The 14,130-nt window shown below is 38.9% G+C and overlaps 1 long non-coding RNA gene across 1 annotated transcript in view; it reads right to left on the bottom strand.

Moving 5' to 3' along the window:
- The window catches only part of LOC106505551, a 62,417-nt gene that overhangs the window by 38,575 nt on the left and 9,712 nt on the right, over window positions 1–14,130 (bottom strand). The window lies entirely within an intron of this gene.

Genomic DNA, 14,130 nt, shown 5'->3' with positions numbered 1-14,130 from the left:
TTTTAAAAGAGATCTCAAAGGCCAAAACCAACACTTGAAATCCTTCTATTGGAAAAGGCTATTTAGAATAGCTAGGTTTCAACTGCTTGTTTTCAGACCTACTGCATCAAAATCTGGCGCTCTAGAATACCCCCAAATGTGAGAATGCAGAGGTGCTTTACCTTGTTCAAAGCAGAAGTTTCCAATCTTCTGCCTGGGAAAGCAGATCCCTGTGCAAAACATCCTGTGTGGAGTTAATGGTACTTGTCATCCATATAGTGACTGTTTTAACCATCATGGCTGCACAACAAATTTCCCCAAAGCTTAATGGCTTAAAATAGTCATTTGTTACCTCTGAAGTTTACTGTGGGTGAGAAACTTGGTAGTGGCTCTGACTGGTGGTTTGGATTTGGGATTGCTCGTAAGCTGGGGACACAGTTGTCTGAAGGCTTGACTGGGACTAGGGGATCCATTTCCAAGGGGACTCACTCATATGTCTGGCAAGTCGGTGCTGATGTTGGCCTCTCTAGATGGCCTCTGCACAGGGCTGCTTGAGCATCCTCACGGCGTGCCTGCTGGCTTCTTCTGAGTGAGCAGTCCAAGTGGACAAAATGGAAGCTGCAAAGCCTCTTAAGACCAAGCCTCAGAAATCACTCCTTGTCACTTCTATATTCTACTGGCCACATAAAGCCATGTTTTTTTTTTGTTTTTTTTTTTTTTTAAATGGCTGCTCCGGTGGCATATGGAAGTTCCCAGGCTAGGGGTTGAATGGGAGCCTCTTAAGACTGAGCCTCAGAAATCTCTTAATGGATTCAGAGCGGCAGCTGCCAGCCTATACCACAGCCACAGCAAGGCTGGATCTGAGCCACATCTGCGACTTACACCTTAACTCATGGCATTGCCAGATCCTTAACACACTGAGTGGGAGAGTTCCCGTCGTGGCGCAGTGGTTAATGAATCCGACTAGGAACCATGAGGTTGCGGGTTCGGTCCCTGCCCTTGCTCAGTGGGTTAACGATCCGGCGTTGCCATGAGCTGTGGTGTAGGTTGCAGACGCGGCTCGGATCCCGCGTTGCTGTGGCTCTGGCATAGGCCGGTGGCTACAGCTCAGATTCGACCCCTAGCCTGGGAACCTCCATATGCTGCGGGAGAGGCCCAAAGAAATAGCAAAAAGACAACCCTCCCCCCCCAAAAAAAAAACAAAAAACCAAAACACACTGAGTGGGACCAGGGACAAAACCTGAAGCCTCTCGGACACTATGTGGGGTTTTTAACATGCTGAGGCACAACGGGAACTCCCATTCTTTATTTAATATGGGAGAGGACTAAACAAATGAACACAGGCGATAAGGATCACTGGAAGTCATCTCAGAAGATGGCTGCCATGCAGACTTGCAATTTGTCTTCCAGTTTGCAGTTTTATGTCTTACTCTCATTTTTGATGTGACTAATTTCTTTCTTTCTTTTTCTTTTCTTTCTTCTTTTTTCTTTTTTTGCATTTTTAGGGCTGCACTCACGGCATATGGAGGTTCCCAGGCTAGGGGTCTAATTGGAGCTGTAGCTGTCGGCCTACACCACAGCCACAGCAATGCGGTGTCCGAGCCATGACTGTGACCTACACCACAGCTCACGGCAATGCCGGGTCCTTAAACCATTGAGCGAGGCCAGGGATCGAACCTGCAACCTCATGGCTCCTAGTCAGATTCGTTTCTGCTGTGCCATGATGGGAACTCCTTGATGTGATTAATTTCTAATCTGAGGCCCCTCTGGGGCTCTGTCAAGAAGTCAGGCAACTTTACACCCTTGTTTTCATGTATACATCGTGCTGTGCCTCTGCCATCTCTTAGAATCTTGAAATCTGCCTGCCAGTGTATTCCTTCATGTTTTCTTTCTTATGGTAGGTGTTTATTTTTTTTTCACTATCATTAGTGAGTTATTAGGAGGAAGGCGAGAGAAATGTATTTGGTCGATTTTTCATTTTTAGCGTGAAGCCAGAAATTGTGTTTTTTAATGCAGCTCCCAGAATAATGGGACATAATTTTATTTCGTGGAATAATTCCCTGATTATCTCTATGAATAAATTTCCTTCCTCTAACAGCTAAGAACAACTAGTTAATCTAATTGTTATTGAAGGATTTTAAGAAGCCTCAGTTTATTTATAAGATTAAGTAGTGCTGTGTGTGGTGTGCTGCTTGACGCAAATTTTCTTAGTCTTATTTTGATATTGATGTAAAATTAGGACTGCAGTTAATAATGGGTTTCATGCTGTGAAGCTGGCACTGTATTTTAGAAGTTGGAGAAAAAGATGATTTTGATGAATGGTGATCCTGTCACTTTTGTGGCTGGAGCACCTCTACAAAGTACTTTTTTATGTCATTAAAAAAATCTCCTACCCTCACCAGGTACAGTTCCCTCATAAATATTTATAGTTTTCCATTCCCCTGGCTTTTTGTCACAAGGCCTTCATTTACCCTGATGCAGACCTCGATCTAGTTTTGTTCTTGTTGATAAATAATACATATTTTTCTTTTGAAAGAAACTCCTGAAACTTAGATTATAAGTCAACTGTACTCCAATAAAATAAAAAACAAACAAACAAACAGTGAGGGATTAACTTGAAAAGAGCCAAAACTATCTGATGTTAGAGTTAGTCTAACACTCAAATTTCTCTCTCTTTTTTTTTTTTTTTGGTTTAAAAAAACCTAAATAGTAAACACTTTGCATTTATTGCTTGAAAAATTATAAAACACACGTAACCAGAAATAAAAATACTAAACAAAAATCAGACGTTATTTTACCACTTTCCTCCTGATATATATTCCTTTGGTTTGTTTTCTGTAAATACATGTTTATTATTCTGTGTTAATTTTGTCATTTAATAATTAATTATAACCACCTTTCCTTATTAGGAAATATAAGCCCATTATATTTCAATAAAGCTGAAATTAAAAAAGAAACATCCAGAGAATAGTTAACACCTCTTCTGAAACTTTTCCAGAAAATTTCAGAGGAATAAACATTCCCAACTCATTCTGTGAAGCCACAATTAACCCGATACCAAAACCAGACCCCAAAAATATACTACAAAAAAAAGAAGAAAATTGCAAGCCAATAACAATGATGAACATAGATGCAAAAATCCTCAACAAAATATTATAAATATCATGCAAATATTCGTTAAAAAGATCATACACCATGATCAAGTAGGATTTATCCCAGGGATGCAAAGATTCTTCAATACCCACAAATCTATCCATGTGACACACCACACCGACAAACTGGAAAATCAAAACCATATGATCATCTCAATAGATATAGAAAAAGCTTTTGACAAAATTCAACACGCATTTCTGACAAATACTTTCCAGAGAGTGGGCAGAGAGGGTAACTACCTTAATATTATAAAAGCCATTTATGACAATCCACAGCTAACATCATTCTCAATGGTGAAAAACTGAAAGCATTTCTACTAAGATCAGGAACAAGTGAACATCTTTCACCAATGTAATTCAACATAGTCTTGGAAGTCCTAACCATGGAAATTAGAGAAGAAAAAGAAATAAAAGGAATCTGAATTGGAAAAGAAGTAAAACGACCACTGTTTGCAGATGACATGACTCTATACCTAGAAAACCTAAAGATACTACCAGAAAACTAATAGAGCTCATCAATGAATTTGGTAGAGTCACTGGATACAAAATTAATACACAGAAATCAGTTGCATTTCTATATACTAAAATGAAAGATCAGAAAAAGAAATTAGGGAAATAATCCCATTTACCATCACATCAAAAAGAATAAAATACCTAGGAATAAACCTTCTTAAAGAGACAAAAGATCTGTACTATGAAAACTATTAAGACACTGATAAAATAAATCAAAGAAGACACAAATAGAAAAATATACCTTGTTCTTGGACTGGAAGAATCAATATAGTCAAAATGACAATACAACCTAGGCAATGTGCAGATTCAGTGCAATCCCTATCAAATTACCAATAGCATTCTTACAGAACTAGAAAAAAATATTCTAAAATTTGTTTGGAAACAGAAACAACGTTGAATAGCCAAAGCAAAGAAAAAACGAAATTGGAGGAATCAGTCTCCCTGACTTCAGACTTTACTACAAAGCTACAGTCATCAAAACAGTGTGGTACTGTCACAAAACCAGAAACATAGATCAATGGAACAAGGCAGAAGGCCCAGAAATAAACCCAAACACTGATGGTTAATTAATCTATGACAAAGGAGGCAAGAACATCCAGTGGAGGAAAGATAGCCTCTTCAATAAATAGTGCCGGGAAAACTGGACAACTGCATGTAAGAGAATGAAATTAGAACATTGTCTAACACCACTCACAAATTAAACTCAAAATGGATTAAAGACCTAAATGTAAGGACACTATAAAACTCCTAGAGGAAAACATAGGCAAAAGCTCTTTGACATAAATCACAGTAACATCTTGTTTGATCCACCTCCTAGAATAAAGACAATAAAGACACAAATGAACCAAAGGGACCTAATTAAACTCGAAAGCTTCTGCACAGCAAAGGAAACCATTAAAAAAATGAAAAGACAACCCACAGAATGGGAGAAAATTTTTGTAAATGACTCAACTAACAAAGGTTTAATCTCCAAAATATACAAATAACTCATACAACTCAACAACAAAAAAACAAACAACCCAATTGAAAAATGGGCAGAAGGAGTTCCCATCCTGGTACAGGGGAAACAAATCTGACTAGGAATCATGAGGTTTCGGATTCAATCCCTGGCCTCACTCATTGGGTTAAGGATCTGGTGTTGCCTTGAGCTGTGGTGCAGGATGCAGATGCAGCTTGGATGCCATGTTGCTGTGGCTCTGGCGTAGGCTGGCAGCTACAGCTCTGATTAGACCCCTAGCCTGGGAACCTCCATGTGTCGCAGGTGTGGCCCTCAAAAAAAAAGACAAAAGAAAAAAAAAAATTGGCAGAAGACCTAAATAGACATTTCACCAAAGAAGACATACGAGGATAAAATAATGCCTCTTGTAGCAACATGGCTGGAACTAGAGACTCTCATACTGAGTCAAGTAATTCAGAAAGAGAAAGACAGATAACATATGATATCACTTATATGTGGAGTCTAAAATACGGCACAAATGATCTATCTACAAAACAAAAGATCATGGACGTGTAGCACAGACTTGTGTTTGCCTGGGGGTGGGAGGGAGTGGGATGGATTGTGGATCTGGGGTTAGTAGATGAAAACTCTTTCATTTGGAATGAATGGGAAATGAGATCACTTTTTTTTTTTTTCCTAGGGCCATGCCCACGCATATGGAGGTTCCTAGACTAGGGGTCTAATTGGAGCTACAGCTGCCAGCCTACACCAGAGCCACAGCAACACCAGATCTGAGCCATGTCTGTGACCTACACCACAGCTCACAGCAACACCGGGTCCTTAACCCACTGAGTGCAGCCAGGGACCGAACCTGCAAACTCATGGTTCCTAGTTGGATTTGTTAACCACTGAGCCGCGATGGGACCTCCTATCTAATCACTTGTAATGGAACATGATGGAGGATAATATGAGAAAAATAATGTATGTACATGTATGACTGGGTCACAAACAGAAATTGACAGAACATTGAAAATCAATCATAATAAAAAAATAAAGCAGAATAAAAAAAAAGCCTATATGATCAATTTAAATGTCACTATACTATGCCATTTTATGAATACAATAATATGGTTAACCCATTCCCTATTGATGGTTACTTAGATTGCTATAAAATCTTGGTTATGATAAAGAGTGCTGTGATACATATTCATATGCATTTGTGTATGTACACACAGACACATGCACACCAACATACCCGCATTGTTGCTTTGTCTGTTTCTGAAGGGTAGATCCTTTGAAATAGAATTTCTGGGTGATAGGCTCTGCACATTTCATATTGCCCACTTGACCTCCAGAAGGGTGGAAATACTTACACAACCACAAACATGTACTTGACTCCCCAGTTCTTCACACCCTCTCCAGGACCAGTATTAATCATTCTTTTCCCATTTGCCAGAGACAAGTTTTCCATTTCCACCTCCTGGCTTGCCCTCCACCCTTCTCCACCCTTCCCTCTGCATCAGCAGGCTCCTTGCCTTCTGGCTCCCTCATCCTCTGGAGAGACGGAGTAGCGTGAGGTCAAGGCCTGGACTTTCTGCCAGGCCAAAGGTGGATGGGCTGCATCCTTCTACCAAGGCCCTGGCACCTGTCTGGTGGCCTCCAGGAGCTGCTCTTCCCTTGCCCTTGACCTAGGGTTGGAGGTGGCTCCCTCCTGGGCTGCCACTGGAATGGGTCTTCACTGACCGTTGTTGGTCTCCCCCAGCACTTCCTACCCTTGTGTGAAAAACTGGTGACACTAAACTCTCCTCACTCACCCTACTTCAGTGTGTCCTGTTTTCTCCCAGATCCTCACTAACAGATGTGAAAATAATATCTCACTTTTACCATAATATCTTTGCCTTACATCTTATGATTTCCTTCCAAATTAGTCATTTAACCTTGTTTTTGGCATTTTTGCTGTGTGGTGTTAAACAGCTTTATGCAGTCAGGTTTTTTTTTTTTTTATCTTTTCCTGGTTATATCATGTTTAGAAATTCTCCCCCTACTTAATTGTACAAATATCCCCCTGAATTTCTTTCTTTCCTGTTTACGATTCAATTTTAAAAATTAAATTTTTTTTTTTTCCTTTTTAGGGCCACACCTACAGCACATGGAAGTTGAGAGGCTAGAGTTTGAATCGGAACTGTGCTGCCAGCCTATGTCACAGCCACAGCCACAGCAACACTGCAGGATCCGAGCCACAACTGCGACCTACACCACAGCTCATGGCAACGCCAGATGTTTAACCTCTTGAGTGAGGCCAGGGATCTAACCCAAATCCTCATGACTAGCTGGTTTCATAACCCACTGATCCATAATGGGAACTTCCACAGTTACATTTTTAGTATTCATAGCTTTAATTTATCTGGATTTTATTCTGGATGAAGTTATGAATTCAAGTTATAGTTTTCCTTTCTTCTTTAAGTGTAGATTTTTCTCCAGTTTTCACAACACTTACTGAATATTTATCATTTCCCCACTGATTCAAAGATCTCCCTTTATCATCATTCATCACTTATATGTTCTGCTTCATTGATTTATATGTCTATTCCTGCTCCTTTGTCAAGACTTTTTAACTTTTGCCACTGTAAAATATATTATAATGTATAATGTAAGTTCCACCTCATTTCTCTTCCTGTTCAGAATATTTCCGGATATTCAATTTTCATGTTTATTCTTCTAAACAAATCAGGAATTTTTTTCAAGGTGCTTCTGCTCCAAAAGTTTCTTAGGATTTTATTTGGCATTGTGTTATATAATCATATATCATTTTGTAGAGAATTGATATATTTTCAATTTCGAGCCTCCCAATCCTGATATATGGTAATATATATTCACCCAAGTCCTTTACTGTCTCAGTAAAGTTTCTTCACACATATTGTGAAATTTTTACATTAAAAATAGTCACTGCCATTGTAGAGTTTTTACTCTGGCTATGAAAAGGTGGAGTGAAGAAGAGAGAGAATTATTCCTAGTTGAGTTCTGAAAAATCACTAGCAAATGGAAACTCAAATTCATTATAAGCTACTTTGCAAAGCATTTCCACTTCCCCCATAATATTTGTACTCATGGTAAGTGACCAGCAATTTTGCATTAATTTATAGTTACATATTTTACAACTGTTAATTCATAAATGAATAGTGGGCTTTCACTTCAAAAGCCACACTTTACCTTAATTTTTTTTTTTCATTAGTAGCATTTTTTTTTTTTGCCATTTCTTGGGCTGCTCCTGCGGCATATGGAGGTTCCCAGGCTAGGGGTCTAATCGGAGCTGTAGCCGCCGGCCTACGCCAGAGCCACAGCAACGGTGGATCCAAGCCGCGTCTGCGACCTATACCACAGCTCACGGCAACGCCGGATCGTTAACCCACTGAGCAAGGGCAGGAATCGAACCCGAAACCTCATGGTTCCTACTCGGATTCATTAACCACTGTGCCACGACGGGAACTCTTACCTTAATATTTATACTTTAAATCATACCAAACATAGTGACATCCCACAATAACCTTATGAAGAAAGAAATCCATATACACAGATTAATTATCTCTAAAAATAAAAACTCCACCTACGTACGTGTTCAATGTAGCAACACCAATGTTATGAGAAATCGTGTGCGGATTGAATAGCCCTAGATTTTCCAAAGCTCTTACTAAATAGGAATAATTTTTACTGTAATAAGATGAATACTAAACATTGACTCTAGAGAAGTTAAGTATGTTGAATACTTAGCTTAAAAAATGACCTGCAATTTACATTCAAAATGAGTTTAGCATTGTTGTAGAATTTTTTTTTTTTTTTTTTTTTTGTCTTTTTACAACTGGTGCCTGCAGCATATGGAAATACCCAGGCTAGGGGTCAAATCAGAGCTGCAACCACTGACCTATGCCACAGCCACAGCAATGCAGATCTAAGCTGCGTTTCCAACCTACACCACAGCTCATGGCAATATTGGATCCTTAACTCACTGAGCAAGGCCAGGGGTCAAACCTGCATCCTCATGGATAATAGTTGGGTTTGTTACTGCTAAGCCACAACAAGAACACTGTAGAAAAAATTTTTTTTAAAGATTTTTATTTTTTCTATTATACTTGATTTACAATGTTCTGTCAATGTCTACTGTATGACCCAACCATACACATATATCTACATTCTTTTTCTCACATTATCCTCCATCATGTTCCATCATAAGCGACTAGATATAGTTCCCTGTGCTATACAGCTGGATTTCATTGCTTATCCTCTTAAAATGCAGGAGTTTACATCTACTAACACCAAACCCCCAGTCCATCCCACTCCCTTCCTCTTCCCCTTGGCAACCACATGCGTTTGTTTCTTTTCTGTAAATAGGTTCATTTGTGCCATATATTAGATTCCAGATATAAGTGATATCATATGGTATTTGTCTTTCTCTTTCTGATTTACTTCACTTAGTATGAGAGTCTCTACTTCCATCCATGTTGCTGCAATGGCATTATTTTGTCCTTTTTTATGGCTGAGTGGTATTCCATTGTATATATGTACCACTTCCTCCTAATCCATCCATCCATCGATGGACATTTAGGTTATTTCCATGTCTTGGCTACTGTGAAAATTGTTTCAGTGATCATAGTTGTGCATGTATCTTTTTCAATGAAAATTTTGTCTGGATGTATGCCCAGGAGTGGGATTGCTGGGTCATATGGTAGTTTTATATTTAGATTTCTGAGGTATTTCCATACTGGTTTCCGTAGTGATTGTACCAATTTACATACCTACCAACAGTGTAGGAGGGTTCTCTTTTCCTCATACCCTCTCCAGCCTTTGTTATTTGTTGACTTGTTAATGATGGCCATTCTGACTGGTGTGAGGTGGTATCTCATTGTAGTTCTGATTTGAATTTCTCTAATAATTAGTGATGAGCATTTTTTTTCATGAGCCTGTTGGCCATCTGTATATCTTCTTTAGAGAAATGCCTATTTAGGTCTTCTGCCCATTTTTCGATTGGGTTGTTGGTTATTTGCTGTTGAGTTATATAAGTTGTTAGTATATTTTAGAGATTAAGCTCTTGTCAGTTGCATCATTTGAAACTATTTTCTCCCATTCTGTAGGTTATCTTTTTTTTTCCCCAAGGTTTCCTTAGCTTTGCAAAAGCTTGTAAGTTTGATTAGGTCCCATTGGTTTATTTTTGCTTTTATTTCTGTTGCCTTGGGAGTCTGACCTAAGAAAACATCTGTACAGTTGATGTCAGAGAATGTTTTATTCTCTTCTATTTTTATGGTGTCTGGTCCTACTTTTAAGTCTTTAAGCAATTTTGAGTTTATTTTTTTTTTTTGAATGGTGTTAGGGTGTGTTCTAGTTTCATTGATTTACATGCTGCTGTCCAGTTATTCCAGCACCACTTGCTGAAGAGACTGTCTTTTTCCCATTTTATAGTCTTGCCTCCTTTGTAGAAGATTGATTGACCATAGGTGTCTGGGTTTATTTCTGGATTCTCTATTCTGTTCCATTTTTCCATATGTCTGTTTTTGTACCATTACCATACTGTCTTGATTACTGTAGCTTTGTAATATTTTCTGAAGTCTGAGAGAGTAATGCCTCCTGCTTGTTTTTTTTTGTTCCTCAGGATTGCTTTGGCAATTCTGGGTCTTTTATGGTTCCATATAAATTTTCGGATTGTTTGTTCTAGTTCTGTGAAAATTGTCATGGGTAATTTGACAGTGATCGCATTAATGTTACAAAATCTATGTAGATTGCCCAAACAAAATTTCTAAGCAGTTTGTTAACTTTTCTACATGCATCTGGATTTGGTATGCATTGTTTTAAATCCCTGAATTTAGCTAACAGTCTTAAAAATAATTTATTTTTTAGAGCAGTGTCAGATTCACAGCAAAATTGAGCAGAAGTTACAGATTTTCAGTATACATCCTGCCCTCACACATGCCCAGCCTCCCCCATTATCAACATCCTCCACCAAAGTGGGATCCTGGATATGATTCATGAACCTACATTGTCACATCATGGTCACCCATAGTTTATAGTTTACATTATGGTTCACTCTTGGTGTTGAACATTCTGTGGATTTGGCAAAATTTATAATGACATGTTCATAATGACATTGAAATTTATAATGACATGTTTCCACTATTACAGGATCACACTGAGTATTTTACCACCTTAAAAAACCTATATGTTCTGCCTACTCATCTTTCCTTCCCTAATAGCCCCAGGCAACCACTGATTTATACTCTCTCCATAGTTTTGCCTTTTCTTCAATTTTTTTTTTTTTAGCTACACCCATGGCATGTGGAAATTCCAAGGCCACAGACTGAATCTAAGCTGCAGCAGTGACCTATGCCACAACTGCAGCAAAACCAGATCTTTAACCCACTATGCCAGGCTGGGGAATGAATCCTTGCCTCCTTAGGCAAACAACTGCAGTCAGATTCTTAACCCACTATGCCACAGCAGGAACTCCAAGTTTTGCCTTTTCTAAAATGTCATACAGACTTCTTTCATTCAAGAATATGCATTTAGATTTCCTTTCTGACTTTTTATGGCCTTTTTTTTTTTTTTTTGACTTTTCACAGCCCCACTTGCCACATACGGAAGTTTCCAGGCTAGGGGTCAAATCAGAGCTACAGCTGCCAGCCTACATCACAGCCACAGCAACACATGATCCAAGCCGTATCTGTGACCTATACCACAGCTCATGGCAATGCCAGATCCTTAACCCACTAAGGGGAGCCAGAGATTTAACCCACATCCTCGTGGATACTAGGCAGGTTTGTTACCAGTGAGCCACAATGGGAATGCTTCTTTTTTTTTTTTTTTTTTTTTTTTTTAGCAGTGAATAAAGGGAAAATGTGGTACATTCCCTTTTCTGAATGTACCACAGTTTACTTATCTATTCACCTACTAAAGGACTCTTTGGTTGCTTCCAAGTTTGGGCAATTATGTATAAAGCAGCTCTAAATATCTGTGTACAGATTTTTTGCATGGGTATAAGGTTTCAACACTTTTGGGTGAATATCAAGGAGCTAGATTACCGAATACTATGGTAAGTGTATGTTGTATTTTGCCAGAAACCCCCAAAATGTATTCTAAAGTGGTGGTACCATCTTGCATTCTCAGCAGGAATGAATGAGGGTTCCATTTGGTCCACATAGTCATCAGGATTTGGCGTTGTCAGTGTTTCAGATTTGGGGCATTCTAATAGGTGTGTAGTGGTGTCTCGTTGTTTTAATTTGCATTTTCCGGATGATGTATGATATGGAGCATATTTTCATATGTTTATCTTCTTTGGTGAGGTGTTTAACAGACTTTTTATTATTAATGTTTCAATTGAGGATATAGCTGCAAGAAATATATGTATTTGGTGTATTCAATAAATTGAAAAACTGAAATATGGGAAGATTAAGTGGCTTACGTTTGCTCACCACCTTTAAGTCTTTTAGACTTTGGACCTCTCCCCTGCAAGAGTCTTTCTGGACAGTCTGTCCTCTCTCCAAATCATTTAACTTGACCTTTATGCAGTGACCTCTTTGAGAACAAATCAAAAGATGTCCCTCTTGCTCAAGGGTTTCACAGAGAAATGAGAACCTTCCAAGCTTCTTACGCCTCCAGAGTAAGCTTACTGTGTTTGCAGCCAGTCTCCCCAAGTCTGTCCCTTTTAGAACCCAAGGCTTAGTAACCTATCTTTTCCTTTCCTGTTTGCACTTCTCACATTGCTCTGTCCTTCTCTCCACCCTTTAAAACTACCTACACTCTCAGCAGAGGCTCAAACAGTCTTTCATTATGATTTTATTGATTTTCCTCATCTGAAACAAACACTTCATTTTTTTCATGGCATTTTTCTTTGTGCCTTTCTTATATGTTTAATAATTTTTGGTGCACATGTGTTAAGAATCGTTTCAGTATACACCTTGATAGTGGGTAGAATGTTTTGGTACCTCTTCTTGCTCTGCTTTGCTGTGCCTACAAACGCATAGCAGTTTGTAGAATTGAATGATGGTTTCTTTTCTTTCTTTCTTTTTCTTTTTAGGGCCTCACCTGTGGCATATGGAAGTTCCCAGGCTCGGGGTTGAATCTGAACTGCAGCTGCTGGCCTATGCCACAGCCACAGCAATGCAGGATCTGAGTTGCCTCTGCAACGTATAGCACAGCTCATAGCAATGCTGATCCTTGACCCCCTGAGGGATGCCAGGGATCAAACCTGCATCCTCATGGATACTAGTTGGGTTCATTTCCACTGTGTCACAGCAAGAACTACTGAATGATGGTCTCTAATGCCAAGAGTCACTGTACAATGTTGACATCAGCCAAAGTTTGACTACTATATAATTGAATATCTGCAAATAAAATTGTATGTTTTCACTATTAACTTTGCTCAGGAGAAAGACGAAATGACTATTTTGACAACTATTTCTTATATTCTATTGTATTTCTCCCTTCCTGTGATCCTTTACTTAAACACATGAACTATTCTTTGAATAAATATAAAATATAAAAATATAATCCTGGTTTTTATCTGGGTAGAATAAAAAACACTAAGGAATTGATATTTTTTAAAAAAGTGTCACCTTTACTATGTCTGAGTATGGCTGTTATTTAATCTTTAAATAGTTTACTCTTGTAATGTCAGTTCAATGTTTATCTAGGTATAGTATAGCTGTTCTATCTAGAGAAGGGAATTTTGCAAATTTAAATAGAGTGAAGACATTTGTCATAGATGTTTCTGTGAATGGTTGTGATGGGAATTTTTTTTTTTTTTTTAGAGCCGCACTGGCGGCATATGGAGGTTCCCAGGCCAGGGATCCAATCAGAGCTACAGACGCCGGCCTGCACCACAGCTACAGCAATTCCTTCCGGATACTTAACCTGCTGAGCGAGGCCAGGGATCAAACCCACCACCTCTTGGTTCCTAGTTGGATTCGTTTCCACTGAGCCACGTTGGGAATTCCAGTGATGGGAAATTTTTGTTGGCTTAATTTGAATGATTTTTTTCTTTTGCATTATCTCATAAGAGCAAACTTTGTGTAACCATTTTTACAGCAAGTTATTGTGGCTACCATTTCAGAGGACTAGAATTGGCTTTGGCTCTTGTCATCGCTGGGGGAGAGATTTGATTAGAGCATTTCCAGTGGATGGTAAAATAATTTGACTAGTTAATTAAGTTTTTCCTATTGCGAAAAAGAGGCAGTTCTACAGGGCAGGATATGGATTAGCACTTTTAACATGAAACTAGCTCCCAATGAGGGCCTATGTCTATAAGTACTATGAGCACGAATTCCACCTACTTTCACTTGGGTACACACAAGCGCAAACATGCTGAAGAAAGCAATTAATTTTGATATGATAGAAGAGAAAACTCATTAAAAAAATCTGTAACGGGTGTTCCCATTGTGGCTCAGTGCAAACAAATCTGACTTGTATCCATGAGGTCACAGGTTTGATCCCTGGCCTTGATCAGTGGGTTAAGGATCTGGCGTTGCCATGGGCTGTGGTGTAGGTCACAAACGTGGCTTGGATCTG

This window comes from Sus scrofa, chromosome 13 (assembly GCF_000003025.6).
Source record: "Sus scrofa isolate TJ Tabasco breed Duroc chromosome 13, Sscrofa11.1, whole genome shotgun sequence".
Taxonomy (NCBI): Eukaryota; Metazoa; Chordata; class Mammalia; order Artiodactyla; family Suidae; genus Sus; species Sus scrofa.
This window is presented reverse-complemented; position numbering and strand designations above follow the sequence as displayed.